We start from the raw sequence: 17,952 nt of genomic DNA, 5'->3' as shown, positions 1-17,952 counted from the left end.
TTTCGAATTCGGATAAAATATCGGTCGGATCTATTTTGGGTTTGAAAAATTCGGGTTTAATATATGATATTAATAAAATTAAACATTTTTTGCTTAATATTTTCAATATCACACCGTTATACAAACGGGTTGATGCGGGTTTTGGGCCGGGTTCGGATAAAAAAACGGGTCGATCAACATTTCTTTTCTGTCATTTTTTAAAACTTCTTTTCTATCGTAATTCCTACCATTTATACGTTTTTCTCCTCTTACTCGTCTTAGTCAACTTAATTGTCACCATTCTCGCCATCACCACGTCGTCATCATCATCATTACCCTAACTAACTCGTTAAGTACGACAGTGAGACTCAAATAAGATGACAATGATAACGTGGCATGTGATCCGAGATGATGAGGTGACAGTGCTGACGTGGAGTGCGGTTCCACGAAATACGATGAAAGTGATGCTGTGGCACACACTTCGAAATGATGACTTGGCATGTGATCGAGGTGATGACATGGCAGCGCCGAGATGGTATGCAGTTCGATTTAATACGGTGAAAGTAATGGCGTGGCACATACTTCAAGGTGATGACATGGCATGTCGCCAGAAATGATAACATGGCAGTGCTGACGTAGAATACGGATCGACGTAATATGGTGAAAATGGCGGTGTGGCACACACTTTGATGTAATGACGTGGCATATGGTTCAAAGTGATGACGTGGCATTCTGTATATACATATCTTTCTTTAAAATTTTGTAAGTCAATACCTATTTGACATTATCAATTTTAAGGAAGATATATTGCCTTGACTCAACGGTCAACCCGTTATAGGTCGGGTTTTGGCCCGCTATTTACGGGTCAAAACGGGTTCGGGTTGAAAAAACGGGGTTATTTATGGGCCAGGTTACGGTCGGTTTTAGGGTCGGCTCTGGTTTTGACAGGTTAGGTCGTATTTTACGAGCTTCGAATTTGATCCACTTATATATATCTAAATCCCCTTATTACGTCAGTTGTAAAGGGCCTTTTGCGTCGGTTTTGGACTGACGTATATCGAGGAGTCGTATTTGCTATGCGTCAGTTGCGGAACCGACGCAAAAAATTCATCATTTGCGTCAGTTATGTTTTAAAACCGGCACCAAAAAAGCACCATTTGCGTCAGTTCTAACCATAGAATGGACGCAATAAAGTAGTACAACTGAGGCAAATAGTGATTATTTGTGTCAGTGCATTTTCTTTATTAATTTGCCTCATTTGTTATCAGAACTGATGCATTTGACATTTTGATTTAGCGATAATTGATTTAACTATTTGCGTTATTTCTTTTTATAACCGGTGCAATTTCTTTACCTTTTCGCGTCATTTGTTATTAGAACTGATGCAATTGACATTTCATTTTTGCGCCATTAATTCATTTGCGTCATTTCACGCAATTTATTAATGCTTTTTTTTATATATAAAAATTTGCCACCGAAATTTCGGCTAAAATTGACAATCCGAAGACCAAAACTTAAAAACCTCCAACAAGGATGCAACCAAACACTAATGCACCATAGGTAAAACAACATTACATCTGATTAAGCCTAACAACTTACAAATAAAATCCAATGTATAAATAATCCCGCAAACGTCTTAGTTACTAAGCTAATCTATACTAAATGTTCTCTTAACATCTAGTAGCCCAAATGACAGGGCAGTCGTATACCTATCAAAAATATCAACTGGCTCTAACTAATATAGCTAGGGAAGTCGAGTCGAATCCACAGGGAGATGGGAAAATGTTAGCCTCGTCTAAGTCTGTCAAGGTAACCAATTTGGGGGGTTTTTAATTGTGATATTCTAAACTAATGAGAAGATAGGGAAGAGAGAATAAGAGAATAAAGATTAACCAAGTAGAGAGAGACAGCTAAGACAGACGGTTCACCATAATCATTCAGTCAAGTAATCTAGGTCTCAGGTCAATGCAGATACGGTCTGAGGGGCAGTTAGTATCTCCTTTCGGTCTCAATTCACCCTAAAGCACAAATAGCTTAGCTTTCGCCCTAACTATAATGCCCTATTGTTCGCTACTAGTCTCGCCTATTCCAACCTTTCGGTCCAGGTCAAGGGTCACTATGATATAAATGCCTAATTGCGTCGACTCAATTAAACAGATACAATTAATTGCGTGATTAACAACAAATATTATACCAGCATTAACCCAATAAATCGATTACTTTCCCTTCATAATTATGGATCCCCTATAGTCTTAGCAGAGGGGAATTAGCTACGCATCACCATTGAACTAACAACAACAACATATAGATAATTGAAACTAAATATGATAATAAACCTAATGAAGATTGAATTAAAGTAGAGATGAAATAATAAGAGGAGAATAGCAACACAAACGCAATAATTATGATTAAAGGATGAAAGAAGAATAATAATACCAATCGTAATCCAAATCTGAGTAGCAAAAGTGTAAAGCAAGAACAAAAATCCAAGAACAGTAGCGAAGTATAGAGTAAAAGTCAGTGAGAGAGGGAAGAGAGAGCCAGTTACGTTGTTCTTCACTCTGTCTTATACGAAAAACACACTCTAACCTAATATATGGACTAATTACAAAAGCCCATATGAAAATTAGGCGGAAAAAGTCTATAGAAAGATAAACCACTCGATCGAGTGGAAATAAACCACTCGATCGAGTAACTAGCCATCAAACCTCTCGATCGAGTGGAAATAAACCACTCGATCGAGCACTCCTTGCAATGTCTTCCTTTTCGTAAGCTTGAACTGCTCGATCGAGCAACTCCAATATATAAAGCATTCGATCGAGTAGAAAATCTACTCGATCGAGCTATCTTGGCATGTAAGACATCAAAATACTTCCCGAAACTTGCTCACGCGTCTTCCAGGTGTTAGATTTCCTAGCTCCGGCTCCTTATTCTCCATAAATGCATGCAATTGGGACAAAATAGGCTCGATTTAGCTCCTCTTTGGTTTATTCCTGCAAATTACATAAAACGAACCAAAGTAGAATATTCGGGGGTATTTGTAGCTAGATGCTACGTGTAAAAATGAGGTAAAAACCTTATATAAAATACACGCATCAAATCTCCCCAAACCAAACCTTTGTTTGTCCCCAAGCAAAATATGAATGCAACTAAGAAATAACAGTGGAACGGGACCAACGCATCAGCTACAAATCACCCACTAGAACCAGTTTAATGCAACAACTGACAAAGTGGCAAATGAGAAGTGCAAACGAGTTAAATCAATGTTTCAAACTTACTGAACCGTCGACCTTGCAAGACTCAAAAGATATCGGACTCTCACGGGTCGCTCATCACTCAGAATTAGGCACAAGGTGAGTATATGTGTGAAAGATAGAAAGAAGTAAAGACACTCACCTAACTCGACCTATAAGAACATGCATGCAGCTAACAAGAATAAAGTCTCTACAACCGTACATATGCATTCCAACCATACCAATGACCAAGACACATGTCGAGAACTTACATTTGGGTAAGTGAGGTAATGGGTAAGAAGGGGCTAAGATGAATGTGGATATGTGGAGTTAATAGCCAGGCTAGCAACAACGAAACACCAAAACAAACTCGTGCAAAAACGCAAGCACTCTACTCACGAAACACCAAAACAAACTCGTCAACTCCCCGTAAGATATAAGTAAAGCATGGGAGTGAAAATCATTGTACAATTTCTCATTTTTTTCACACATGATTTTTCTTTCTTTTTCTTTCCTTTATTTTTCTTTTTTCGTTCTCTTTTTTTTCTTTTTCAATTTTCATTTTTTTTCGTCCATCATTTTTTTCTTTTATTCCCTTCAATTCTTCCAACAACTGCTGAAAATCAGACAAAAATAACCAAACTGCAGTAAAACAATCCAAACAACTACTCGTCACTAGCTTGGCTAGGGTAGGAAAAATTATAGATAGTAGCTAAAAGGACAAAAAGGCAATTTGGCTATGTGGGGCTCATGGGTAGAATGAAATAAAGGGAACTGCCTCTCCTAACATGTGTCACCATCCACAGACCGAATGCATACAGGTATTAAGAAGACTAGACTCATGCTTATGCAGATTGTTGTTACATGCCTTAAAGAGAGTACTACTCACATCCTAAATGAAATCGGTCATGAATGTCACCAGTTTATAAAGCTCTAACCTCTGAATGTAATGTAGCTTGCTGATATAATGAATCAAGTCTATTCGTTCAGGTAAGAGAGAAACAAAAACTCGTAGATCATGCACATAATCATGCCAACTAAATGTCAAGAATATGCAAGGCTCAAGTAAGGGTTCAATGCAGCGTCAATGTTCAAACGTTCCGACTCAAATTAAACGTGAAATTTTTTGAATTTTATGGTTTTTTTTTTTGTGATTTTTTTTTTTGAATTAATTAAAACAACAATGCATGCGAAGATAGTTAAACGTGCAAGCAAAAATGCAAGAAAAACATGCAGGCACAGATATGGATGCATATCTTTCCAAACCAAACCGTACAATGCCCTCATTGTACCAAAAATAGGGAAAGAAATGCAAACTGAAGAGAAAAGGAGAAGTGGAGTCGGAAAACTTACAAAATGTCGTATAGAGGGACCTCCCCAAACCGACCATGAACATGGGAGGTCAAAGAAAGTCAAGCAGTAGCTCCATAGACGTAATATAGCGGCTGGAAGACGTAACTACTCGATCGAGTAGCTTAGAATTGCTCGATCGAGTAAACTGGCATTTGGAAGGACTCGATCGAGTAGAAAACCACTCGATCGAGGAAACGTGTTTTTGCATGTGGTCGATCGAGTAAGAATATCACTCGATCGTGTGAATAAAACCCAAAAAGTGCTCGATCGAGTAGAAAAACTACTTGATCGAGTAACTGGACCTGCAAAACACGCGTTAAAAGCAAGGAAAGCATAAAAAGTTCGTAAAACAGCGTCTAAAGTTCAACAATAAGCTAAGAAAAAATAAAATGTTCAACAAAAGTACACTAAAACAGTCCGGGCTGCCTCCCGGAGAGCGCTGGTTTAAGAGGTCCCGCACGACCTTTCTGGCATCAATTTATTGGCGCGTCTAGCTCGTCGAAGTACAAGACTTCATTCGCCTCGTGGTAATGCTTCACATATTGCCCATTCACCTTGAACCTACTACCTTCGGAATCTTCGAGCTCCACGGATCCAAATTTGGTAACAGCTGTCACCGTATAAGGACCACTCCACCTGGACTTCAGCTTGCCAGGAAATAATCTCAATCGGGCATTAAACAGCAGCACCTTTTGCCCAATATGAAACTCCCGAGGTAGAATTCTCTTGTCATGCCATCTCTTAGTCTTTTCTTTGTATATGCGCGAGCTATCATAGGCATTTAGCCTAAACTCCTCCAACTCATCTAGCTGCAAAAGATAATTCTGACCACACAACTTAGGATCAAAGTTAAGCTCACGAATTGCCCACCAAGCCTTACATTCCAATTCAACAGGTAAGTGACATGATTTCCCATAAACTAACCTATAAGGTGATGCACCAATTGGTGTCTTAAAGGCAGTTCTGTAGGCCCATAGTGTGTCTTCTAACTTAAGACTCCAGTCCTTCCGTGATTTAGACACTACCTTCGACAAGATATCTTTCAACTCGCGATTAGAGACCTCAACCTGACCACTAGTTTGGGGATGATACCCCAAACCACGCCGGTGTTGGACACCAACTTTAGACAGAATAGAAGTTAGTTTCTTTTCTTTAAAGTGCATTCCCCCATCACTAATGACGACCCTAGGGACACTAAATCGGGGAAATATGACCTTTTTGAACATTTTTATCACGGTCTTGGCATCACAATGAGGTGAGGCAATGGCCTCAACCCATTTCGACACATAATCTACAGCCACTAAGATATACCTGTTACCTTTACTAGACGGGAACGGTCCTTGGAAATCAATGCCCCAGACATCGAAAACCTCAACCTCTAAGATGCCGTTTTGTGGCATTTCATGTCTTTTCGAAATGTTTCCCGATCGTTGGCAAGCATCACAAGCTGAAACAAAAGACTTAGCATCAGCAAACAAAGAAGGCCAGTAAAAACCAGACTGAAGTACCTTAGCCACGGTGCGCGATGGACCGTGGTGACCACCATATGAAGAGGAGTGACAGCCTTCCAGGACTACTTTGGCCTCCCACTCCGGAATACACCGTCTGTAGAGACCGTCTGCACATTCCTTAAACAAATAAGGATCATCCCAGAAGTACTGCTTAGCGTTATACAGAAAACGCTTCCTCTGCTGATGAGAAAGGTTAGGCGGCAGCTCGCCACTGACAACGAAGTTAGCTATATCTGCATACCAAGGTTCTTGGTTAACAATAGACGATATAACAACAATAAAAGTATCGTCAAGAAAAGAATCATCAATAGGTAGAGAATCTTCCCCTTCTTGTCGCGTCAGTCGCGACAAGTGATCAGCTACAACGTTCTCAGCTCCTTTCTTATCTTTAATCTGCAATTCAAACTCCTGAAGAAGGAGTATCCATCTCAGTAGCCGTGGTTTAGCCTCCTTCTTAGCAAGGAGATGCCTCAAAGCTGCATGGTCAGTAAAAACAGTAACTTCTGACCCAACTAAATAAGAACGAAACTTCTCTAAGGCATAAACTACAGCTAGCAGCTCTTTCTCAGTGGTAGTGTACTTCACTTGAGCCTCATCCAGAGTTCAGCTTGCATAGTAGATAGCATTCAAAGCTTTGTCTTTCCTTTGGCCTAGCACTGCTCCTAGTGCATAGTCACTGGCATCACACATAATCTCAAACGGCAAGTCCCAGTCGGGAGGCTGTATGATCGGCGCAGAGACTAAAGCCTGCTTTAACCTGTGAAAAGTAGAAATACACTCATCAGTAAACACAAAAGGGGCATCCTTAAGTAGCAACTGTGTAAGTGGTTTAGCAATTTTTGAGAAATCCTTGATAAACCGGCGATAAAAGCCGGCGTGGCCAAGGAAACTCCTCACCCCCTTAACATTGACAGGAGGTGGTAATTGCTGAATCACTTCCACCTTTGCTTTATCAACCTCTATTCCCCTATCAGAAACTAAGTGCCCTAAGACAACTCCCTCGTTGACCATAAAGTGGCACTTCTCCTAGTTCAGCACAAGATTAACCTCAATACAGCGCTGCAACACTTTCTCAAGGTTAGACAGACAGTTAGAAAAATCACTTCCATATACACTGAAATCGTCCATGAAAACTTCCATAATAGACTCAATATACTCTGAAAATATCCCCATCATACACCTTTGAAAGGTGGAAGGGGCATTACACAAACCAAAAGGCATCCTGCGATAAGCAAAAACGCCCTGAGGACAAGTAAATGTAGTCTTAGCTTGATCGTCTGGGTGTATAGGGATCTGAAAGAACCCAGAGTACCCGTCTAAATAGCAGAAAAATTTATGAGAAGCTAACCTTTCTACCATTTTATCAATAAAAGGAAGGGGAATGTGATCTTTCTTGGTGGCGGCATTAAGTCGTGCATCGTAGTCTATGCACATCCGCCAACCAATCACTACTCCAGTAGGTATTAACTCATCCTTATCATTCTTAACTACAGTTGTCCCTCCTTTCTTCGGGACCACCTGTACTGGACTCACCCATTTAGAATGACCAACAGAATAAATAATACCTGCGTCAAGCAGCTTCATTACCTCAGCCATCACAACATCTTGCATCTTCTGGTTCAGTCTACGCTGACCCTGTCTGCAAGGTTTGTGATCTTCCTCTAGCTCTATCATGTGCATACAAATATCGGGACTAATCCCCTTGATATCATCCAATGAATAACCCAGCGCTTTCCTGTTTCTCTTAAGTACAGCTAACAAAGAGGTTAACTGATCATTATCAAGCTTAGCACTAACAATGACTGGAAATTGCTCAGTATCGTCTAAGAAAACATATTTTAGATGAGAAGGGAGAGGCTTACGCTCTGATACCTTTACCTCAATGGAGCAAAGAGTGCTAATCATCTGTTCCACTTGCTCTCCCTCAGCTTCGGTGAGTTCAAGCTCATCTAAATCATCAACAAGCAAATCCAACACAAATCACCGTCATCCGGGCTATCTCGCACACTCATCAAAAAGCATAAGAGCTTCTAGTGGGTCCTTCATAAAAGAACCCGACCAGAAGTCATAAATAGACTCGTCAATAATATCAACCGAATAGCAAGTATCCTCTATCATTGGCCGAGCTAAAGTACTAGGCAGACTGAAAGTGATCGCGTCATCCCCTACTGCAAGAGTCAAACGCCCTTGTTTGACATCAATAACGACTCCAGCTGTACAAAGGAATGGTCTTCCTAAGATGATTGGGGTCCAGGTGTCCTCAGCTATGTCTAAAACAATGAAATCCACTGGGATAAAGAGCTTGCCTATTTTCACAGACACGTCCTCTAAGACACCTAAGGGCTTCCTAACAGATCTATCAGCCATCTCTAGGGTAATGTTAGTCACTTTAAGGTGACTCATGTTCAGTTTCTTGCAGACAGATAGGGGCATGACACTAACACTGGCTCCTAAGTCACAAAGAGCCTTATCAATAACCACATTGCCTATAACACAAGTAATAGAAAAGCTACCCGGGTCTTTCATTTTGGGTGGAGCCTTGTTTAAGAGCAAATTACTAGACTCTTCCATAAATGAAACTGTCTCAAATTCACTTAAATCTCTCTTACGCGTCACAATATCCTTCATAAACTTAGCGTAAGTAGGTACCTGAGTAACAAGTTCGGTAAAAGGGACAGTTACCTGGAGGTTCTTCACAAGGTCCACAAACTTACCGTACTGTCGCTCGATCTTTGCGTCCTTCAGACGACCTGGGAAGGGCACTCTGGTAGCAATGAGTGAACCCGCAACTTTCTCTTTACCTTTATTAGTGCGTGACATCTCCACAGCAGGGGAAGATGACACGGTAGCGGAATTAGATAGTAAGATAGGATCTCCGCCGCTTTTGGTACTCGATCGAGTACTTTTATCACTCGATCGAGTGATTTCATGTTGAGAAGTACTCGATCGACCACTTTCTTCACTCGATCGACCATTCCTTTTTTCTGCCTTGCTCGATCGAGCATTTTTATCACTCGATCGAGTGATTTTTTCAGCAAACTTAGTCGATCGAGTAAGAATATCACTCGATCGACCATCCTCGAATTGTGCAGTGCTCGATCGACTATAATTATCACTCGATCGAGTGACGGGATGAATTGAATCACTCGATCGAGTAGATTTTTCACTCGATCGAGTGTCTGGAACACACGCAACAACAATTTCGTCCAGAAACTCATCTATATCGTCCTCCGGGGTATCTTCAGCTATCAAAACCCCGTCTTCTGGTACTTTTGGCTCTTCATGAGTAAGGCCAACTTGGAGATTCATTGCATTGGCTGAATTGCATGTCGGTAGAAGCTTGGCTTTGTCTTTCGCGAGTGTTAACTGCGCGACTTGTTCTCTCAACTCTGCTATGACATTTTCTTTCCTATTGCACTTCTCCTAAAATTGTTGTGTTATGCTAAACATAAAGGATTTCAGTTCGGCAATTTCTTGATTTGCAGGGGGAGGAACCGGTTGCGGCGCTGGCGTATAAAGAGTAGGAGTATTCCTTATTTCTTCGTACAACTGAGAAAAAGGAACTCCTTGCTTGTATTTTTGATAAGCAAGGACACGCTCTGTACTCACCAGGCATCCAATAGGGTCATGCCCTTCCATACCACATCTACCACATAGCTCAACATACTCAGTAATCGAACAAACCTGAGCACTCTCGCCGGAAACTTCTGTAATCTCCATATTACCTGGACTTTTGCTAGGACCTTCCACTGCAGCAGCTGCTGACTCAATAACTTGCTCACTACCTCGGGGATTTCCATATTCAGAGACATGAATAGCCATCTCCTCAATAAGACGCCACCCTTGGTCGTCTTCAACATTCTTCGTGAATCTCCCTTTAGTTACGCTGTCAAGAATAGCTCTCTCGCTCCGATATAACCCATTGTAGAATTGGGTACAAAGGAACCAATTCTTGAACCCGTGATGAGGCACAGAACGGACAAGCTTCTTGAACCTAGTCCAAGCCCCATTCAAATCTTGAGAGACAACACTCAAAAGAATTAATCCCGAGCTCTCAAGGCATTGGTGCGCTGCGGTGGAAAATATCGCCTGTAAAAGGCTAAAGCAAGGGAACTCCAGTCGGCTACACCGGCTGCCTCCCTATCAAGATCTCTCAACCACTCCCGGGCATCATCAGCTAAAGAAAAGGGAAAGAGGGCTCCCTTCACTTTGTCCTGTGTCACCCCAGCAGAAAGGGGAATGGTAGAGCAATACTCTGTAAACAGCTCTATATGCCTGCATGGATCTTCTTCAGGTACCCCCCCTAAAGAGGTTTCTCTCTACCAAATTGTATGTAAGATGGGTGGATTCCAAAGTTTCCCCGATCGAATGGGTAAAAGGAAACCTTTTGGAAGTGAATCCACGATGAGGCTCGAATGGTGGCTAACTTAGGCATTCTGGCAAATAGATTTCACAAAGCAACAAATAACCTGCAAAGCTAATCAAAAACTTTGCAAAAATGAGATCAGTCTCAAGGAATAAATTCCTTGAGACGAGAAACAAACTTAAATAAAGCAACAAAATTGCGCCACCTCCCCGGCAACGACGCCAAAATTTGACAGGGCAGTCGTATACCTATAAAAAATACCAACTGGCTCTAACTAATATAGTTAGGGAAGTCGGGTCGAATCCACAGGGAGATGGAAAAATGTCAGTCTCGTCTAAGTCCGTCAAGGTAACCAATTTGGGGGGTTTTTAATTGTGATATTCTAAACTAATGAGAAGATAAGGAAGAGAGAATAAGAGAATAAAGATTAACCAAGTAGATAGAGACAGCTAAGACAGACGGTTCACCATAATCATTCAGTCAAGTAATCTAGGTCTCAGGTCAATGCAGATACGGTCTGAGGGGCAGTGAATATCTCCTTTCGGTCTCAATTCACCCTAAAGCACAAATAGCTTAGCTTTCGCCCTAACTATAATGCCCTATTGTTCGCTACTAGTCTCGCCTATTCCAACCTTTCGGTCTAGGTCAAGGGTCACTATGATATAAATGCCTAATTGCGTCGACTCAATTAAACAGATACAATTAATTGCAGCAGTTAACAACAAAGATTATACCAGCATTAACCCAATAAATCGATTACTTTCCCTTCATAATTATGGATTCCCTATAGTCTTAGCAGAGGGGAATTAGCTACGCATCACCATTGAACTAACAACAACAACATATAGATAATTGAAACTAAACATGATAATAAACCTAATGAAGATTGAATTAAAGTAGAGATGAAATAATAAGAGGAGAATAGCAACACAAACGCAATAATTATGATTAAAGGATGAAAGAAGAATAATAATACCAATCGTAATCCAAATCTGAGTAGCAAAAGTGTAAAGCAAGAACAAAAATCCAAGAACAGTAGCGAAGTATAGAGTAAAAGTCAGTGAGAGAGGGAAGAGAGAGCCACTTATGTTGTTCTTCACTCTGTCTTATACGAAAAACACACTCTAACCTAATCTATGGACTAATTACAAAAGCCCATATGAAAATTAAGCGGAAAAAGTCTATAGAAAGATAAACCACTCGATCGAGTGGAAATAAACCACTCGATCGAGTAACTAGCCATCAAACCTCTCGATCGAGTGGAAATAAACCACTCGATCGAGCACTCCTTGCAATGTCTTCCTTTTCGTAAGCTTGAACTGCTCGATCGAGCAACTCCAATATATAAAGCATTCGATCGAGTAGAAAATCTACTCGATCGAGTTATCTTGGCACGTAAGACATCAAAATACCTCCCGAAACTAGCTCACGCGTCTTCCAGGTGTTAGATTTCCTAGCTCCGGCTCCTTATTCTCCATAAATGCATGCAATTGGGACAAAATAGGCTCGATTTAGCTCCTCTTTGGTTTATTCCTGCAAATTACATAAAACGAACCAAAGTAGAATATTCGGGGGTATTTGTAGCTAGATGCTACATAAATAGTACAGAAATGCGTGTAAAAATGAGGTAAAAACCTTATATAAAATACATGCATCACCAAACTTCTCTAGCCAAAATTTCAGACTAAAGAGTATGAAAGAATAAAACTTGGTACGCTGTGCTGAGAATATCGGATGAACATTGTGCACTCCTTGGCGAAGACGAATGGTACAATTCCTTGGAGGAGAGCAGCCTGAAAATGATGCATCAAAATCATATTTAAGTAAACAAAAACGCCATTAATCAACAAGACTAAACATGGCCATTATAAGACCAACATCAGAGAATATGTATTGCTATTCCGATAATTAGCTTGGTTTATTTGTTTATGGTGCTAGATTTGTCTTCTGTTCAGTGTACGTGATGTCCTTAAATTATATTGTGAACCTACTATGGATGGTGTTGCTAATGTAATCCATGTAATAATCATATGTACTCAATTATCAAAAGATAAACATACTCTAAATACTGATCATAATTCACGAGTAGTTCATACCTGCAAGTGAATACTCCATACTTCGCATGCCCTAGAAAATTGTCTGCAATGAGACTGATAAAGAATGCCTCAAGTTAATACCCATAAAATATAAGAACTTGACATACACAATCACTCACCATTCAACAAAAGTAGATAAGCAACTAAATGATATGCTAAGAATTAATCGTAAAACTGATCAGTGAACATGAGGGAAGCTTAGCAAACACCACCAGAGTTTTATAATGGGAAAGAGGCAACGACATATGGGAAGGGGAGAAGAGATGAGGAGAATGAGAGGAGCCAACCACGGTGGCAGAGGGGAAGGATAAAGGGAAATTGGAAAAGGATGTGGGAAGTGAAATGAAAAATGTGAAGGGATGTAAAGGGTAATGGAGATGAACAAGAGCTTAAGGTAATCGAAAAAAGGAGGTAAACTGTTGAGAAGGGCGAGGTGGCAACGTCGAAGAGGAAGGGTAAAGGGGAAGGAGGAGGCGTAGGATAAATAGAAAGATGAGGATGCGCACAAGGAGGAGAAGAGAGAGAGGGGAGAAGGATGATGCATGTGGGGGGAGTGAGGGGGAAAATATGAAGAAATGCAGGGCAAAAGCTGGAGAAAACGGCGAGAGATGAGAACGAGAGAAGGAGGAGAATAAGAGATAGAAGGGAAACGGGAAAAGTGGGAGGATGATAAGAAACAGGTGGCGGCAACGCCGAAGAGAAAGAGGAGGCGTAGAAGAAAGAAAAATACGAGGATGATAAAAAAGATCAAGGGGGAGAGAGGGGGATATAAATCGAGTAGAATTGGGAGAAAGCGGCGACGAATGAGAATGAGAGAAAAATATAAAGAAAAGTGGGAAAAAGGGGAGGGTAATAAGGAGGAGGAGGCGACAACGCCGAAGAGGAAGGAGAGGTGAAAAGAGGAGGCGTAGAACAAAGAGAGAGAGATGACGATAAATATGAGGATGTTCAAGACTCAGAAGGAGGAGAAGGAGGAGAAGGAAGAGAGAGAGAGAGAGAGAGAGAGAGAGAGAGAGAGAGAGAGAGAGAGAGAGAGAGAGCGCAAAATACACATGAAATGAGGTCCGAAAGGAGGAGGATAATTGTTTATATTCGATTTCAACAAAACATTTATTCAATTATTCCTACACATCTAAGCAACTGGTGGTACACATACGGTTATCGAATGATCCAAGTTTTATGAAATACTCACAAATTTATTCCTACTCACAGTAACCAAACTCATACTGAATATATTATAGTACGCCGAATTCCGAGCAGCATTAATAGATTCACATATTTACATCTACAAGATAGTTCAATTACATACCAATACATAAAATCAGGAAAAAAAAGGAGAAAAAAAAAACTAAATCGATTTCTATATTTTGGGTATCGCGCGCGATCTACAACTAGTTATAAAAAGCGTATGTAAAAGGTAAAATCCCCATATAAAAGAACACAAACCCTTCTTAAATCTAACAAGATATGATATGAATGTTAAGGAAAATTGATACCACATGTCTATTGAAATCACCAATCTTAGATTTAATTATCATAGATCAAACACAATACTCTCTCTATCTCAATAAAATAACTTATTTTTATTTTATTATCCGAAGAAAAAACAAACGTAAATTATCGTCCGTAAAAAAAGGAGTAGTACATCCCAAAACTGGATAATATATTTGAAACACGAGAAGCGCTTTATTCATATTCTCCACAACTTATTTGTACACAAGCATATGGTAAACCATAAAGGCAGGCTTTTGGTTAGTGTCGCATATGACACTAACCACAGTTACACAGTGCATTATAAATTAAGATTTATAATTTTCAAGATCCAACTCTTAGATTATACTTGAGATATTAAAATTTGTCGCTTTTTGGTTGTCCATGTCAACCCCATTAATAGAATTGCATAGGTTCCTTGTAGCGCTTATTTCGTAAGGTGGATCAACCGCTATTAGGCCGTGTATTAGCATTGACCCGAGGCCGACTTATCGTAATCCCAAGGTCGACTTATTGTAGTCACAAGGCAAACTTATTGTAGTCCCAAGGCCAATACATTGAATCCACTTATCCCTATCTTGTATAAATACCAAGTATTTCACTAATGGAAGGATACAATTCATTCAACCAAAAACACTTGTTGATTGTGATTATCATTGTTAGTTTGTTACGTTTATTATCATGGTATCAGTGTTTTTTAAAAAAAAAAAAAAAAAAAAAAAGAAATACAAAAAATAATGTCTGCGTCCTTTGTCTTCTTCAATCAATGGCCATATTTCCCTGTACAGTAACTCCAAATTGGAGCTCATATCAATTCTTATCTCCTCACATAACAAAATCTTGTCTTTAGCTTCCTTTGTTTCCCGTAGGGAGGCAACCTATTTAGCATAAATTATTCTTCACCGTGAATGACAAATGACGTTGATTCCGCTTCCGCTTCCGAACCCAAAATTGATTGTGGCCGTGCTAATATGCTGATTTTCAAGGCCAATTCCTCTACTTCTCATGACCGACTTAATGGTATGTCCTCCGATTGGATAATTGACACCGGTGCGTCACACCATGTCACTGGTGATGTAAGGTGGCTGACTGATTCGTACAACATCTCGCCGCGAGCGGTTAGCCTCCCTAATGGGCTCTCGCTTCGGCCAATATGGTCGGCACGATTCACTTGATCGCTACTTTGGTTATTCGAGATGTTCTTTTTGTTCCTAGTCTCACTTGTAATCTTATTTCCGTCTCCCAGTTGGTTGCTGCCACTAATTATTCTCTTCATTTTACTAATAATTCTTGTATAATTCAGGACCCTTCCATGAGGACGAGGATTGGAGCCGGTGAGTTAAGGGATGGGCTCTACTTCTTGCGTGCGGTGGCAGGGACGGTGGTGAATCGGGTAAGCACTGCGGATATTTTCGATTTATGGCATCGACGGCTTGGACATCCGTCAAATAAAATTGTCAAGCTGCTTCCTCCTATTAGTAATTTAAAAGCTACCTTTGAGCATAATTGTGAGATTTGTCATTTTGCGAAACATAGTCGGACTAGTTTTCATTTGAATAATAACAAGGCTTCTGCAATTTTCGATTTAATCCATTGTGATTTGTGGGGTCCTTATCGTACTCGTTCTTCTTGTGGTGCCAAGTATTTTCTTACCATTGTCGATGATTGTTCTCGGGCAGTATGGGTGTATTTGTTACTTGATAAGACGGAAGTAACGGAAATGTTCATGAGTTTTTTAACCATGGTTGAAAACCAGTTTTCACGCCGAGTCAAAATTGTTCAGTCGGATAATGGTACTGAGTTTGAACCTATGGCAAGCCATTTCTTTAAACATGGTATAATTTTTCAGCAGTCTTGCGTCGGTACTCCACAACAAAATGGGCGTGTCGAGCGTAAGCATCGCCATATTTTAAATGTGGCTCGTGCTCTAATGTTTCAAGGTAACCTTCCGACTTTCTTTTGGGGTGAATGTGTGTTGACAGCTGCTCATTTAATAAACCGGACTCCCTCCATTCTTTTAAACAATAAAACGCCTTTTGAGTTTTTATTTGGCTCCGTTCCTTCTTATGATAATCTCCGCGTTTTTGGTTGTTTATGTTTCGTACACAACCAAAATACTCGTGGTGATAAGTTTGCCAAAAGGAGTCGAAAGTGTGTCTTTGTTGGCTACCCACATGGCAAGAAAGGGTGGAAAGTTTATGAAATCGAGACGGGTAAATTCTATGTGTCTCGAGATGTTCATTTTTATGAGAATAGCTTCCCGTATTGTGATAAAGACGATGTTGACGGTGTTAGCACTCGGGTTCAGCCACTTATACCCGAGGAGCTCACACCCTCTCCCGGGAAAAACCCTTCTGTCCATTCTCACGCGGGGGAGAGTGCTGGCCTTGACTCGGGTACAGGGGAGTGTAACACCTCGGAATCTGATGGAGTTTTGGTTGATCCGACGGGGTCTGATGGCGGGGGGAGTGTAGATGATCAGACGGGTTCCACGAGATCGGTTACTCCTCCTGCTCCTGAATTGGGTCGTGGAAAACGAGCTAAGCGACTGCCTCCGCATTTAAATGATTATGTTCTTGACACCACCACTGTCTCTACTGCTGCACAACCCGACTCACCAAGCTCCACATCCTCAGGTACTCCCTATGCTATTACTAATTACATTAATTGTCACAAATTTTCTCCTCGACATAGACATTTTCTTGCAGCTATTACCACGGGTGTTGAACCTCCCAATTTTCGAGTTGCGATTAATGATCCTAATTGGTGCCAAGCTATGCAAGACGAGATAACAGCGCTAGAAAATAATGGGACATGGGAACTTACCGAACTTCCACATGGCAAGAAAGCTCTCGGTTGCCGGTGGGTTTACAAAATTAAATATAAATCCGATGGAACTATTGAGAGGTATAAAGCTCGGTTGGTTATCTTTGGGAATCATCAGGTTGAAGGCATTGATTATGGTGAGACTTTTGCACCCGTTGTTAAGATGGTGACTGTTCGAACTTTGCTCGCGGTTTCTGCTATCAAAAATTGGGAGCTTCATCAAATGGATGTGCATAATGCATTTTTGCACGGTGATTTGTCCGAAGAGGTTTACATGAAGTTACCACCTGGTTTCAGTCGAGGAAAAGAGGGTAAGGTGTGTCGTCTACGGAAGTCTTTATATGGACTTCGTCAGGCGCCGCGTTGTTGGTTTGCAAAATTGGGAACCGCCTTGCGTGACTATGGTTTTATTCAATCTTATTCCGATTACTCCCTTTTCAGCTATTCTAGAAAAGAGGTATGTCTACACGTTTTGGTTTACGTGGATGATCTCGTTATTGCCGGGAATAGTTCAGCGGCCATTAAATTATTTAAAGACTATCTTGGGACTCGTTTCCATATGAAAGATTTGGGTCGTCTGAAATATTTTCTGGGGATAGAGGTTGCTCGTAGCTCTGAAGGGATTTATTTATGCCAACGAAAATATGCTCTTGATATTATTTCCGAGTCCGGTCTTTTGGGTGCTAAACCCGCGATTACTCCCATTGAGCAACATCACCAGCTTGCTCTTGCTTCTGGCGATTTTCTCGAGGATGCAGAGCAATATCGCCGTCTTGTGGGGCGATTGGTTTATCTTGCAGTCACCCGTCCAGATCTTTCCTATGCTGTTCATATACTATCTCAGTTTTTACACAAACCACGCAAAGAGCATATGGATGACGCTCTTCGGGTTGTTCGTTATCTTAAGGGGAGGCCGGGCCAAGGAATTTTGTTACGTTCCGACAGTTCTCTTACTATCTCTGGATGGTGTGATTCGGATTATGTAGGTTGCCCCTTAACTCGACGTTCTCTTTCGGGTTGGGTTGTATTTGTCGGAGATTCTCCCGTATCTTGGAAAACGAAGAAACAACAAACTGTGTCTCTTTCTAGTGCCGAAG

This window comes from Silene latifolia, chromosome 4, assembly GCF_048544455.1.
Source record: "Silene latifolia isolate original U9 population chromosome 4, ASM4854445v1, whole genome shotgun sequence".
Classification (NCBI taxonomy): domain Eukaryota; kingdom Viridiplantae; phylum Streptophyta; class Magnoliopsida; order Caryophyllales; family Caryophyllaceae; genus Silene; species Silene latifolia.
The sequence above is the reverse complement of the archived record's forward strand: the minus strand, read 5'-3'. Positions refer to the sequence as shown.